An 11,853-nucleotide genomic window follows, 5' to 3' on the forward strand; every position below is an offset into this window, starting at 1 on the left:
AAGTGTTCAGGTTAGACTACCTTATTTTTTATCTTTTTTTTTGAGCCAGGTTCCAGGGTACAAAGTTGAGTAAAATAGTTTATACCCTCAAGGAACTCATGGTGTAATCTAGCTATGCCATGTGTCTATGTCTTTTCTCCCCAAATACCTCATAAGCCCCTTGGTGACAGGGACCCCATCGTTGCCGTCTTTTGAATTTACATAGTAACTAATGTAGGGCTGAGGATTAGCATAAGGAATCACTGATTTCAGTTGCCATCAGGCCACTTCCCAGCCACAGCTCTGAACCAAACTGAATACTTTTGAACTGCCACTCAAGCTGGGAGAAAGCTGCAGGCAGAGTGAGATGATTCCAAGTGCATGGTCCAAGTGTAAGTTGCCCTCTCAGCTTTACCTTCGAGTCATCCTCCTGCTCAAAGCGGCTTCAACAGTCCCGTCTCCTCTCTGTTTCTGCACATAAAAGATGGGGCTACATGAACCCTGACACCATGTAGTTTTTATAGTGCTCTGAAATTCTCATATTAAAGGATTTAGGCAAAATAGGAGCACAGATATATATGAGTATTATAAGCTTTTATCTCAAAGCCTTTGCAGTTTAGCATTTCAGTTGGGAAATAAAATCACCCCAGGAATGGAGAACTGTCAGCTCCCAACACAGTTAAGAAAAAGGCAAGTCTGACTTTTGGTGCCCCTCCTCTCACTACGGTAGTGAGCACAGCTACACCTACCAGAAGCTCAGGGAGCCCAGTGCTTGCTGGCTCCTTACTGCAGCAAGTTCCAGGTTACTGGTGGGCAGATGGCTGGTGCAGTTTAGCTGTAAGGAATGTCACAGACACTTCTATCAAAAGAACCTTCTATGCACACTAGGGAAGGTACAATTCTTGGAACACATTATATTTTTATACTTTGTTTTTAAATAAAAACTCTAGTAGAAAATATTGGCAGTAAAATCTCAGATATCTTTCGTAGCAATATTTTTGCTGATATGTCTCCTAGGGCAAGAGAAACAAAGGAAAAATAAGCAAATGAGACTATATCAAGCTAAAAAGCTTCTGCACAGCAAAAGAAACCATTAAAAAAATGAAAAGGGAACCAACTGTATGAGAGAGCATATTCACCAACTAGAGGCCCGATACACAAATTCATACAACAGTGGGGTCCCTTGGCCTGGCCTGCGGGATCGTACCAAAACCGGCTCTCCAACATCCTCCAAGAGGTCCTGGATTGCAAGAGGGTGCAGGCCAGGCTGAGGGACCCCACTGTTGCCTGATCAGGGCTGGGAGGGATGCGGGAGGTTGGCCAGCAGGAGAGGGACTGTGAGAGGGCTCCAGGATATGTCTGGCCAGTCTCACTCAGTCCCAATTAGCTGGACCCCAGCAGCAAGCTAACCTATGGTTGGAGCATCTGATCCCTGGTGGTCAGTGCACGTCATAGTGAGCAGTTGAGTGGCCTTAGCATATCATTAGCATATTATGCTTTCATTGGTTGAACGGCCGACCACCCGACCGGACACTTAGCATATTAGGGTGTTATTATATAGGATGATACATCTGATACTAGGTTAATATCCAAAAATATGTAAAGAACTCATGGAAATGAATACCAGGAAGACAAACAATCCAATTAAAAAATGGGAGACACCACCAGGAGCCCAGCCCACCCTCTTCCACTGAGGCCTCAGGAATGGAAACATCTGAACCATGTGCCAGAGACCAGCTCCCGCCACCTGGGGTGGGGGGCTGGGGCGGGTGGCCACCATTTCCTATGGGCGGAGCTGCCAAAGGTGTCATCGCAAGACCAGCTTGCGGAAATGACCGCATCCATTCAAGGGCATTTTGAGTCACTGGACCTTGCAGAATATGCTAAGAAGCAGCCATGGTGGCACATACTGTTCAGGCAGGAAACTAGGCCCTTGGCTGAAAGTATAGTGTTGCAACCCAGCTGTTAATCGGAGGTGTCACTGGATGGTGCACAGGTTTCATATTCCAGAGGGTTGGAAAGTTTGCTGCAATAGCTGTGGGAGGAGGATTTTTTCTCCTCCAGATTGCAAACCATACTGGGTACATCAAAACTGACTGGCAATGAGTAGAGAAGGACATGAATAAAGCCAAGGAGCAGCTGAAGATCCACAAGAGTAACCACTTACCTACAGAGGTGAAAAGCAAAGCCAAGGAGATGGTGTCATTTGTGAAGAAGAATGTTCTAGTGACAGGTGGATTTTTTGGAGGCTTTCTGCTTGGCATGGCATCCTAAGGAGGATGACCTTGCTTCCCTTATTCCTGGTTTTTGCACCTAGACCAGCCTCTTCACTCCAACATAGGACATCAAGTCTCCTCTTGCTCCTCGTCCTCTTCTCCTGTGCCTTCCTCCCTGCTGTAGCATATCTGAATGGCTTCTATAGGCATCTGTTGATATGAACTGATAATGGCCCTACTGTGAGCCTCAGAACAACAACGGAAGAGACAATAGACTACCTGTCCTCCCATAACACTCTCCACTTGACTAAGCTTTAAGTCAGGAATGTTCCTTACCCCGACATGAGATACTAGCACACAATGAAAGATGGCTCACAGTGGAGGATGAGTAGATAGTCAAAGGGTGCCCCAAACTTGAATTGGAACAGGAATAACAAGCACATAGATACCTTATTATGTGCTGAATGGAAAGGAACTGAATACATTTGCCTTTAAGCCTGAAAGATTTTTGGTGTCTACTTTCTGTTTTAGTTGGTTTTAGATGACAGAAAGAGAGATATTTATAACTGTTACAATTATCCTGACAAAATGGTGGCATAAACACTGTAACTGAAAAATTATGAATGTAGAATGAACTTGTGCTAAACTAAAGATATGGTGTTTGGTGGGAAAATCTTTAGGGAAATCAACCAATAGATAACATCATTGGATAGTCAGACTTAATGAATCATTTAGGGACATAAAGATGTTATTGGGGATAGGGGTTTCCACCATACAGGATAATGCATCTCATGGCTATTCTCAAAGGGTTTATTTATGGTAAAATAAATGACTTTAGTTGGGGAAAAAAATGGGCAAAGGACCTAAAGAGAAACTTCTCCAAAGAGGACATACAGATGGCCAATAGACATATGAAAAAATGCTTAATGTCACTAATTATCTGAGAGATATAAATTAAAACTATAATGAGGTATCACCTCATACCTGCCAGAATAGCTACCACCAGTAAATAATAAACAACAGATGCTGGCAAGGATAAGGAGAAAAGGGATCCCTAGTGCACTGTTGGTGGGAATGCAGACTGTTGCAGCCACTGTGGAAAACAATATGGAATTTTCTCAAAAAATTAAAAATGGAACTACCTTTTGACCCAGTGGTCCCACTTCTGGGAATATATCCTAAGAATCCTGAAACACCAATTGTAAAGAATATATGTATGCCTATGTTCATAGCAGCCTTATTTACAATAGCCAAGATCTGGAAACAGTCCAAGTGCCCATCAGTAGATGAGTGGATAAAAAAGCTGTGCTACATTTATACAATGGAATACTACTTGGTATTATTCCATTAAAAAATAAGGAAATCTTACCTTTTGTGACAGCATGGATGTAAAAAATAAGGAAATCTTACCTTTTGTGACAGCATGGATGCCTAGAGATTACCATGCTAAGTGAAATAAACAAACCAGTCAGAGAAAGATAAATACCGTATTATATTACTCATATGTGGAATCTAATGAACAAAATAAACTGACGAACAAAATAGAGACAGAGGCATGGATAAATGCAACAGATTGACAGCTGTCAGAGGGGAGACTAGAGGAAAGAAGGTGAAGGGATTAGCCAAAGAACATATATGCACAACCATAGACACAGACAACGGTGTGGTTATAGCCAGAGGGAAAGTGGGGTGGGGGACTGGGTAGAGGTGGGTAAAGGGGAGGAAAACTTTGTTATGCATGGGGACAATAGTGTCAACAACAAAAATAAAGTTTAAAATTATTTATTTTATAGTATGTTTTTCACCTCTTTAAAAATCAGAGCTTAATGACCTCTTTTAACCTTTACTTGAAAATGTCAAATAGCACATACAAAAAATAATGGATTACTCCTTTTTGAATAAAAGGATTTTATATTGGCCCAGATATTTACCATTTATGACATCCATTTTTGGGGGGATGTAGATCCAGATTTCCATCTGATACCATTTTTCTTCTACCAGAGGAACTTCTTTTAACCTTTTTGCCTGACAAAGCCTTTATTTCATCTTTGTTTTTGAAATAAAAGACAGAAATTCTCAACAGATGGAAACCAAACCAGGTGAAACAAGGGGAGACCCAAAACAACAAGTGGGGATGGTGGCCATTGCTCACACACTGTCTGTCCTACAAATCAGATTGGGAAATCTCATAACTCACAGTACACTCAGAGTTTTTGCCTCAGCTGTGGGAATTTATTAGCTTTAGATCAAATGCTGCTCTGGACCCACTTAACAAGTCTTAAGAGCCAAAAGGATCAGTTTCTCATGGTATCACTTATACGTAGATTTAAAAAACAAGTGGAACTCATAGAAGTTGAACTTAGAGCAAAAAAAGTGGGAGGTAGGGGAAATAGGGAAAGAATGGTAAAGGGATACAAGCTTTCAGTTATAAGATGAACAAGGTCTGAGGATCTAATGCAGGGGTGGGGAATGTCCTGCCCTCAGCCATATAAGGCCCGATAAATCATTTGGTCTGGCCCTGCCTAGGCATTAGGGGTGAGTTAATTAAATGTTTGACCAAATATAGCAGGCTAATTTTAAGTTGATAATTTCATATGGTCCACGAATCATGTTATAAATATCCAAATGGCCCTTGGCAGAAAAAAGGTTTCCCACCCCTGATCTAATATATAACATGGTGACTGTAGTTGATTATACCATCTATAATAATAAAAGCATAATATGCTAATTAGACCGGACAGCTGAACCTTCCGGATGTCATTCTGGATGTCCTTCCTGATGAAGCCAGGAGGGCGAGGGCGGAGGCAGAGTTGGTTAGGGTCAATCAGTCAGGCAGGCGAGCAGTTACAGGTAATCAGGAAGGCAGGCAGAGGAGTTAGGGGCAATCAGGCAGGCAGGCAGAGTGGTTAGGGGTGATCAGACAGGCAGGTGAGCAGTTAGGGGCATCAGGCAGGCAGGAGAGCAGTTAGGGGTGATCAGGCAAGCAGGTAAGTGGTTAAGGGCAATCAGGCAGGCAGGCAGAGTGGTTAGGGGTGATCAGTCAGGCAGGCAGGCAGGCGAGCAGTTAGGAGCCAGCGGTCTCAGATTGCAAGAGGGATGTCTGACTGCCAGTTTAGGCCTGATCCTGCAGGGATCCCTGTGGGATCAGGCCTAAACCTGCAGTTGGACATCCCCCAAGGGGTCCCAGATTGCGAGAGGGTGCAGGCCGGGCTGAGGGATGCCCCCACCCCCCACCCCAATGCAGGAATTTTGTGCACTGGGCCTCTAGTATTGTATAATTGAAATTTGCTAAAAGAGCAGAACTTAAATATTCTCACACACACAAAAAGCACTAAATATGTGAGGTGATAAATAATTAATTTGATGGGTGGAATCCTTTCACAATGTGTATGTATATTAAATCATCACATTGTATGTTTGAATTATATACATTTTTATTTGTGGTATTGGTGCCCTTCCAATGTACCACTAGGATGTCACCCTTCTGCTGACGACTATTTCTCTGACCTAATGCAGAATTGCATGGTATCTGGTAGCAAGGCAGAGGGGATGTTCTGGCATAGAAATAGAATCTTACCAGCAATCAACATAATCTTATGCTATTGAAAAATCAGGACCTGGCCCTAGAGGGTGTGGCTCAGTTGGTTGGAGTATAGTCCTATGCACCAAAAGGTGGTGGGTTCAATTCCCATTCAGAGCACATACCCAGGTTGCAGGTTTGATGCCCAGTAGGAGTGTGTGTGGGATGCAACCAATAGATATTTCTCTTTCTTTCTTTCTTTAGAAGAGTTCTATACATTTAAACACATACATTTGTATCTAAACAATTTGGACATAAAACAGTTCCATCACCTCAAAACAATCCCTCATGTATGTTTTTTATCACTAGCTTTATGTTTTCCAGAATTTTAATATAAATGTAATCATATAGCATGTAAACTTTTGAAACTGATTTCTTTCATCCAGTGTAATACCTTTGAGATTCATCTATGTTGTTATGGTGTATCAATAGTTCATTCCTTTTCATTTTGTTTATTCATTTACCCTTTGAAGACATTTGAATTGTTTCCAGGTTTTGTGTGTGTGTGTGTGTGTGTGTGTGTGTGTGATTATAAATAGAGCTACTATAAGCAATCATGTACAAACATTCATGTGAACATACATTTTCATTTCTCTAGGATAAATATCTAGGTGTAGAATTGCTGGGTTATCTGGTAAGTACATACTTATTTTTATAAGTAACTGGAAAATTATTTTCCAGAGTACCTATACCATTTTATATTTCACCAGCAATTTAAGTGCCAGTGTTTTCTCATCCTTGTTAGCACTAGATAGTATCAGTTCATTTTTTAGTAATTCTAATAGGTATATCTGGTATCTCATGTGGTTTTAATTTGTTCCTCTGGCTGGCTATACAGTTTTCTCTTTGCCTTTGATTTCCAGAAGTTTTGATATGATAAGCCTAGCTCTTTTTGTTTGTGTATTTATTCTGATAAGTGTTTTTTGATCTATAGTTAGAGTATGTCATCACTTTTAGAAATTTCTCAGCCATTTTCCTTCAAGTATTTCTTCTGCCCAATTCTTCAAACTTTCTACTTCTGAGTGGTCAGCAAACTCATTAGTCAACAGAGACAAATATCAACAGTACAACGATTGAAATTTCTTTTGAGAGCCAAATTTTTTAAACTTAAACTTCTTCTAATGCCACTTCTTCAAAATAGACTCGCCCAGGCCATGGTATTTTGTGGAAGAGCCACACTCAAGGGGCCAAAGAGCCACATGTGGCTCGCAAGCCGCAGTTTGCCGACCACTGTGTTAGACCATTTGATATTATCTCATAGCTCCTGGATGCTCTGTTGAAGGCACTTTAAAAAACCTCTGTTACTGAAACATGAAACAGAGTGACAAATCTCAGAGGGAACGGGGGTGGAGGAGAGGGAAGAAATTAACCAAATATCTTATATGCATACTAGTGGCCTGGTGAACAAATTCATGTACATTGAAAGGAAATTAATTAGAAGAAATATTTTAATATCGCTATTTGCCCTTTCTCTATAATAGAAGTGTTAACGAAATTCATGATAGACCAGGGGTCCTCAAACTTTTTAAACAGGGGGCCAGTTCATTGTCCTTCAGACTGTTGGAGGGCCAGACTATAGTTAAAAAAAAAAAACTATGAACAAATTCCTATGCGCACTACGGGCCTGGGACGAGTCGGCTGCTAAGCAGGACAGGCAGCAGCACCTGGCGGGCCAGATAAATGTCCTCGGTGGGCCGCATGTGGCCCATGGGCTGTAGTTTGAGGATGCCTGCGATAGACAATGACAGATCAAAACATATGTGTGTGATTGGTGCCAGTGAGAGCTTTATATGTATCATGCATGCACGAGTCAATATAGTCTTTTATATATATATAGAATAAACTTGTTTAATTAGATCTGCTTTCTGATTTAGCTAACCTTTTTCTAGTACCCCAACTTCTCTTTCAGGTAATTGTCAGTAACACAGCAGTAAATATCAACACAAAGCAGATTATTATTGTAGATCACGCAGGGAGAACATAGGGTAAAATATTTAACTGCAGCAGTGTTTGACTATATTCTGTGCAGTGAGAAAACCTGAAGTCATTTTCAAGGTCCACCATTTCTTACTTCTTTTCAGTCAGGTCAAGTTTCTAAGCTTTCTAAATATTTGTTGTCTGGCTAATGAAAAGAAAATAGGATTCTACCAAGGCTCCTATCTACCTACTCCAGGACTTCTGTGGGGATCAAATGAGATGAGGCATGGGAAAACGCTTCACAGACATTTGGTTAAAGTGTAAAATGTTTCCACCTGGCTATAAAGAAAGTCGTGTTCCTGGGCTGAAGAAACTGCAAGGAGGCTAGTCACTAGGGAGAGGAAACCAGGCATTGCTATGTGATGTCATTACCTGAATGGACACTTAGCATATTAGCCTTTTATATATAATGGTGGTATTCATTACTTATGGACACAGACAATAGGGTCATGAAGGTTTGGGGTGGGGCAGGAACTGAGTAGAAGGGGAATATGAGGGGATAAAGAGGAACATCTGTAATACTCTCAACAATAAAAATTTAAATGAAAAAATAAAAATCTCTGTTACTGTGGTTTGATTTTATTTTCATTTGATTCTTCTGTATGTCTGCTGAAATTATCTATCTGATCTTGCATGTTATCTACCTTTTCCTTTAGAGTCTTTAACATGTTAATCATTGTTGTTTTAATTTCCCCGCCTGATTTTTAACATCTGTGTCACATATTAGCTTATTTCTGTTAAATATTTCTCTTCAGATTGGTGTTTTCTTATCCTTTTATATGCCTCATTTTTAAGAAAACTGGACATATTTTACAGGATAAAAGATACTGCAGTAATTATTGTTTAAAAATATATTTTTATTGATTTCAGAGAGGAAGGGAGAGGGAGAGAGAGATAGAAACATCAATGATGAGGGAGAAGCATTGATTGGCTACCTCCTGTATGACCCCCATTGGGGATTGAGCCCACAACTTGGGCAAGTGACCTTGACCAAAATCAAACCTGGGATCCTTCAGTCTGTGGGCTGGTGCTCTATCCACTGAGCCAAACCAGCCAGGGCAATACTGCAGTAATTCTTTATTATGCTTGCATACAAACACATCTTTTTTTTTTTTCTTCTATGCCTTAGTTTGGAAGTTTTGTTAATCTAGTCAGTAGTTGGTCTGAGTTTGAAGTTTCTTCTTATGCTGGGTTATCCTTAGTGTACTACTGACCTCAAATTTTTTAGTGATGCCTTGTTTTTAGGATGTGGACTACTTTGCCAGAGGATTTTTCTCATTGTCAACTTCCTAGGGAGAATCAGTCGCTTGCCCTTCTATCAGCTATATTCTACTGTGATTTTCTCAGTACTTGTTACTGTGGAATGGGGGAAAGAGTTAGTGGGGTGGCTGTTCTCTGATGTTCTGATTTAACCTCAGTCTTAGGCAGGCACTGTAAGCCTGGATCTGAGGAGTGTGGCCCTCATAAGTAAGTGGTCCTGTCTTTCCAGCAGTCATGCTCATCCCAGCACAGGACCCTGCTGTTCCCCAGGAGGAGAGCTTATTTCAAATCTGTTCTCTTCTCACAGCTGCAATAGGTTTCAACTAGGAATCTAAGGTGTAAAATTCTGTTGCTCATCCCCCTGCAGATTAAAGCGTTTGTTACATAGAGAAGATGGGAAAAATAGGGCCAGTGGAGTTTCAGCACTGGGATTGCCTCCCAATCCCGGCCAGCACGACAGATTTTAGGTTGGACGTTTGCCCTGTGACCTCAGTTCTCTCATGGGTTCAGGAAAAGTTGTCAATTTGTTTTTTGCCCCAGTTTTTCTTGTTACACGTGTAACTGCAATGCTCTTTCCACCTCTCTGCATTTCCAAGGTGAAGCTGGAAATATCAACTGCATTTTGAGAGTTGTTGTCTTTCCAAGCCATGATTTTAGGGCAAGAAATAAGGAGGAGGAAATTCTGTCCCTGCTTTTCTCATCCTCCTTAACACAAGAGCATCCTTACATCAGCTCCATTTATTTCCAGCCAGCCACTTTAGTAATTCCCACAATCTCTTTCACTTTCTCATTTCCTTGTTTTGATGTTTATTCACATGTATATTTTTGTTGGTTTGGGTAGTTGAACATATGCATGTTGTATCTTTATTTTTGCTAGTTATGTGTTGCTGGTAGTCATGCACTGCCTTCTGCATACACCAAGGAGCCCCACTCCCTGGAGGCTCTCAGGTCCCTGGTGCACAGCTGTGAGAGGGAGAGGAGGTGTTGACTGTTTCTTCCGCACAACCAGGGAGTGCAGATGAAGCATTTACACTTCAGGGCCTTCCAGACAGAAGGCACAAGCCCTCAGTGGCACTGCTGTCCCCGAGCTCTTCCTGTGCATGCAAACTTGATCATTATGAGGGGCCCACTGCGTGCACACACCCCCCCCCCCCCCACAAGCATGCCCGCCTCGTCACAAATTGCAATTTCAGAATGATCTCATTTTCTGTTGGTAAAGTAAGAAGCAAAAATGAACCTGCTCAGCCTTTTCAGCTTTTTTTTTTTAAATAGAAACTATCTTTATTGATTTTTTTTCTAGCTACAGAAGTATTATAGAATTATTGCAAAAAATTCAAGTAAAAATTTGTTGTGGTGAAAGTTTGTTCTCGTTCTCCTTCCTCCCGTACCCCTGCTTAGAGCACCACTCTTCACAGGTTTGTGTGTATATTCTTTTAGCTTCCCCCTCCATTTTATATGTAAATGAGTATGTATTTTAATTTTTAAAAAGTCAGATGACAAGCTAACATGATTGTCTAGTAGTTTTGACAGAATGGATTCGTGGAGCTTACTTTCTTTCCTCCTGGTAGCTCAAGGCTTTGCTGTTATGATGAGTGAGCAAGAGGCAGGAAGCCAAACAGAAGCTGCGAGGGCTTTTGAAAGAGTGAGTGTGCGCAGGAGAGGAAAGCTAAAGTAACGAATGGACATGAAAGAGGCGCAGGGAAATGTGGGCCAGGCTTGCACTTAATGGCGTGGATGCTCTCAGCAAAGGGCAGCGTCCAGGGCCAGCCCGCCGTCATCAGGGCCAGGCACATTTTCTGGGGAGCACTCCTCTGCTCCCCCCAGCCCCTTCCTCACTGTGCTGTGTCCCCTGGATCTCCGCACAGCCCTGGCTGTCACATCACACGAGGAGCACCGCAGCTCTTTCTAGCTGCCTCACTGCTAAAAGGTCATTTTGCTCCTGTTTTCCTCTCAGTGGTCCTGGCTCCCCAGGCAGTGGGAGTGCTGACCTTCACTTTGATCTCTAAACAGGGGGACTCCTCAGGGAACACAGGACTACTTGTGTCAACAGCAAATGTGTATTTGTGTCATGTCAAGGAGGATGCAGGTAAGATTGTCAAATGTCAGCAGTCTAAATTCGGCAATTCTATTCTCCACTGGAAGTTGCAGGGGAGGAGTGGGTTCCGAATTCTGTGCACTGGCAAAGGCATTCCTTCATAATTCACGACCTTATATGTTTCAAAGATGATGAGAATTCACACTAATATAGAATTTGAGATTTGCTGCAAGGAGAGATATGTCTTAAAACCAACCCGTAGTTTGAGTTAATAACATTAACATTATGCAGGAAATAAAATTGACCAGAAATGCAGATCTTGGACAATGCTTGAGGGGCTGCAAGTTCCCAGAAGAAGAAAAGGTGTCACTGGACTGAGTTATCTCTGATTTACCGAAGAGGAGAAGACCAGTTTTAATGTTAACTAAGTGATACATTCTTTCCCCCTTTAGTTACCCTTATATTGACTTCCATCACAGTCTGCTCAGCGACTCCTATTCTTTAATGTGACTAATAATCACAGTGTTGCTTCTATGTTAGGCAGTGCCTGGACCTCCAGCCTTCCATCTGGTGAGATCCACTCTGGATCGAGAGCTCCCGCTGACTGGACTGCAAAAGAAAGAAGTGTCACCAATGGAGATTAATCTTCCCATCAGCCTTGAGAGAAAGGGCCGAAGACCCCATGTGGATTTGCTCAGCGTGCTACTGACTTTATTAAACAACCGACTGGACAAAGGGAAACAAGACCTTTCTTCTTTCCAACAGCATTATGCCAAAAAATATATGAGCCCATTAAGGACCAAGGT

At 41.8% G+C, this 11,853-nt stretch overlaps 1 pseudogene across 1 annotated transcript; it reads left to right on the forward strand.

Moving 5' to 3' along the window:
* Positions 1–1,630: 1,630 nt before the first annotated feature.
* Positions 1,631–2,253, forward strand: LOC308246692 (FUN14 domain-containing protein 2-like; annotated as a pseudogene). The gene has a single exon. The product of its transcript is annotated as an FUN14 domain-containing protein 2-like (transcript).
* Positions 2,254–11,853: the final 9,600 nt, after the last annotated feature.

Source organism: Plecotus auritus (genome assembly GCF_963455305.1).
Source record: "Plecotus auritus genome assembly, chromosome: 4".
Classification (NCBI taxonomy): Eukaryota; Metazoa; Chordata; class Mammalia; order Chiroptera; family Vespertilionidae; genus Plecotus; species Plecotus auritus.